This window comes from Otolemur garnettii, unplaced genomic scaffold, assembly GCF_000181295.1.
Source record: "Otolemur garnettii isolate 467f Iridium unplaced genomic scaffold, OtoGar3 scaffold00060, whole genome shotgun sequence".
Taxonomy (NCBI): Eukaryota; Metazoa; Chordata; class Mammalia; order Primates; family Galagidae; genus Otolemur; species Otolemur garnettii.
In genome coordinates, this window is record NW_003852455.1 from 5,716,632 (window position 1) to 5,720,855 (window position 4,224).

General features: G+C 38.1%; 1 protein-coding gene across 1 annotated transcript in view; it reads left to right on the forward strand.

The window, feature by feature from the left end:
* The window catches only part of UTS2B (urotensin 2B), a 12,014-nt gene that overhangs the window by 7,351 nt on the left and 439 nt on the right, over positions 1–4,224 (forward strand). The window lies entirely within an intron of this gene.

Genomic DNA, 4,224 nt, shown 5'->3' on the forward strand with positions numbered 1-4,224 from the left:
AGTGATGTGAGATTACCTAAGACATATTTAGTTTTACTTGTCCCCATCCCAGATTTGTTTTTTGCTTCTTTAAAAAAATGTGTTTTTTATAATACTATTAAAAGGGAAAAGAAAGATTTAGTATTAAGCACTTAGCATATGCCAGACATTTTATATTTTAGTATCTCAAAATATAGTGCTTAAACACATACAAAATATAGTGCTTGGGATGGACTATCTGGGTTCAAATCTTAACTTTGATATTTCCTACTTATGTGATGGGGGGCAGTTGCCTAATTTCCTCTGCCTCATTTTTCTTTGCCTCAAAATTCAGATAATAATAATAGTCTTCATGGACTGTTGTGAGGATTAAATGGATTTATTTAATTTAGAGTAATACTTCTCATATAGTAAGTACTGTGTCAGGTTAACTACTTTTTATCATTTTTGATCATTACTATTATGCTATAATTATTATGTTATTCTCTACAGAAACACCACATGATAGTGGTTAATATGACTGTTTATACATGAGAAGAAAACACTTTAGAGGGATTAATTATATGCTAAAAGTAACCCAAGCACTGCTTCACTCAGCTCATGATCCTGAAGGAGAAAGTGTTAGAAGTGGCAGGAAGGTGAGAGGGAGCCTTGTGGCTTTGTAAGGAGTTCAGAATTTACTTTGTGTCATATGGGAAAGTCCTGGGATGTTCTGCACAAAGGATTGATAGAGAATAACTTTTACCAGAATCACTGGTGATGCTTTATGGAGAACATTTGCAGATGTGGGGGCAGAACCCTTTTATGAGCTGCTTAAAGGGTCGGGATATGCGTGGGGTGTTTGAATTAGGATGGCAGTAGTGATTAGAGAGGGGTCTGATTGGGGGTATATTTTAAACAAGAAGTCAACAAAAGTTTCTGTACAATTACATGTGGGGTGTAAAAGCAAGGCAGGTGTCAAAAATTCCTCTAAGGGTTTTATTCTGAGCAACTAGGGGAAAAGCCAATTTCTATTTATCCAGCCAGGGACAGCTAGAGGAGGAGAGAGTTTGCAGAAGTGTTGAGACAGAGATTTGACGGACCTTTCTGGAGTCATAGCATAGGCTATATGTGTTAGTGATTTTAATGTAAATCTCAGGGCTTAGGTGATAGAGTTCAAGGAGAAAGTCCAAGGCATGCCGCACAGACCCCTCTAATTTGTAGCTTTGCCGTCTAGAATATTGATGTAGCTTGATGGCCTCCGAGATCTCCAAGGCCGAAGAGAAGGATAGAGGGCAGATCCCAGCTCTTAACTGCCTCTGCTCAGAAGTGATCCACAGCACTTCTGTGGAAAGCCTTGGCTAGAGTTCGTTACATGGGCAGCCACTGATATGTTAGTAAGAAAAGGTATCGTTAAATGTAAGGAAGTGCCAATAATACTTGGCCAGCACTGACTTACCACCTTTCATCCTTCGGTCTCTTCTTAAAAACAGACTATATTCAACCCATTCCTGTTAGAGACAACCACACATATCTCTTCTACTCACTGCAGAAGCCCAATAAAAGCTTTCCAGGATATACTTACTTGTCTTCTTCAGTTACAGGTGGCTGCTCTTACTTCACAGACCTATTCACTGAAAAAACAAGTTATTCATTCCACAGAAACCCAATTATTGCAGAGGAACAGGGAACAGATAACCACAGTCAATAATACTGTTCATAAGAAAGGAGACCGGCACTATCTGGAATGCTGGCCTCTAACCATGTGGAAATCTGCCTGGAAAATGCTGTGATGTTTCCTGCCCTGGGAATAAGAAAGAGTTTCTTAATTTGGGTGTGGTAGTTACCAGGAGGATTCCTGGGTCCACTGTATTCTTTTCCTTATTCCTACCCTTTCTGAGGGTTTTGCTTTCTGTTATTACACATGTGCTGCTTAGGGGAATACTCCATTCTCAGTTATCTCAGGTCCCTTCTTGCTTTTCCAAGTTTAAATGCCTGTGGTTTATTCTGTCTTTAAGTGCCAAAGACATTTTTATTCTAACATTCATGGTTTCTCTAGCAATGCTATTTCTCCACTGACCACGCCCCCAAGTTAGAAAGCTTCTCAACTATTTGCTACAGAGACTTTTAAAAAATCAATTTCAATTATTTTGCATTCTTATCCCTAACTTAAGAGCAGTCACATTGAAGGTATCTGGAACACACTTAGTCTGATATTTCCCTGAGTTTTTTTTCTTAATCACAACTAATATTTACTAAGCATCTGTCACTGACAGTCTTTTTACATCTATTTTACAGTGTTTGGGATCTAGAAGCAGCTCTTTCAATAATGCAAGTCGTTCTATTTCTGAGTTCTCTTTATTCCTATTTATTTGTCTGTGAGGAAACCAATTCCTTTCTAAGTTCATCAATTTCTTCAATCCCTTGCTGAATGTATCCAACAGCAACCCAAACAGACTGCCTGCCAACTTTCTCTTTTTCAACCTTTTCTTTTAGAAGTTCAAGAGACCAGTGATATGAATTCCAAACCGTTGGCAGATGTCTGTATACCATGTACTTTTTCATTTCATAAAATGACTCTTTATTTACTGATGGTATCGATTTCTTTATAGGCCATTATTGAGTAATTGACACAGTGGTAGATTTTAGGTACTTCTTAGAGTAGCAAGTTTCACTCTGAGTCATAACTAGATACGGGCCACTGTGAGTGACAATGAATGAAAGTGAAATGAACCTAGAAACGCAGCTTCCTGGATTACCGTGAAATATTATAAACTTCTTTAATCATTTATGTAGTTGATGGAAACTTGTTATTCAAATAGCTATCCAACATCTAGCATCATGCTGAAAACAAGGACCTGTTTTACAAGGGTAAACCAGACATTCATCAAGGACATTGGATTGCTGGCTGGGGGTTTACTTCATGTAACTGAGAAGATTAGGATGTGAACACCGGGGCATTGGCTCCACTGGCAATACCGTTCTTGGCACTTTCCTTTGACCAGGTCCACAAATGTCTCCCAACTACATTTCTTTACCTACTTCATTGAACTGCTCATGTGGTGTGAATCCTGGCTAAGGATACTTTTTTTCTGCCAGACTGAGATAGTCAAAGATATCTGAAAGGATCGAGTGAGGAATGGTGATAACGTTGTAAAGCATTCTATAAAAGAAGTTTGGATGGGCATGGTGGTGGCAGCCTTTGTAGTCTCAGTTACTCAGGAAGCTGAGGAAGTAGGATTGCTTAAGGCCAGGAGTTCAAGGCTTCAGTGAGCTATGATTGTGCCCGTGAATAACTACTACACTCCAGCCAGGGCAACATGGTGAGAGGCTTTTGCGAAAAAAAAAAAAAAAAAGATTGAATTTACGGGCAAAGATCCTTAGTTCAATGTCTGAAAATAGACTTCTGCTTTCATAGGGTTTGAATGTTGTTTTGTTTAAGAAAAACTAGCTCATTTGGTAAAAACAAAAGGTAGATTGTGAGTGCTTTCATAATAGGCTTCTGTGAGTATGTGGTAATGAGCATAAAGACTGAATTTCACTGGGGAGGCAAACTTGGGCAAGCACAAAGACTTATCATTTACTTCAATGAAGGGCTTAACTGTACCATCAAGTTTTCAATTCTTTTTCATCATAAATCCCATTAATCGACAGTGAATCCAAGACCCTTCCCCCAAAGATCTTAGTTTTTATAAGGTATTTAGATAAAGAAAACCAGAGAAATGTACAATTAACTTAGAGGAAGCTACTGAAAGTTAGACAATTGATTGGGAACAACCCACTGATTTAAAATGACTCATTTATATATTTGAAGATTGAGATGCTGACAAGCAAGGTTAGATTGGTCTGATGCGTAATTTTATGATCAGGATGGGAAGACGCGATGTGATAAGGAATGAATTTAATTGTGTATCACTAGGTGGTTCTCAAAGTGATCTTTAAACTTCCTTCCTTCTTGTTCTCTCGGCAAACAGAAGCACACTCAGGACTGCTTTTTACTTGTGTGACTTCTTCTCTGGTATTTTGGTTACCCCAAGTGTGAAATAAATGGTTGAACTTCACAGAATAATCTACCACATCTGGACTGTGTTACACATATTATAATGAGTAACAATGCTGTTCACTAGAACTTTCCGTGATGGAAACATGGTCTAATTTTCATTACACATTGGGTTAGTCAATGGTTATACTTGGCTACCAGCCACTGTTGAGCACTTGAAATGTCACTAGTACAATAGAGAAACTGATTTTTTAATTTTTAAAATT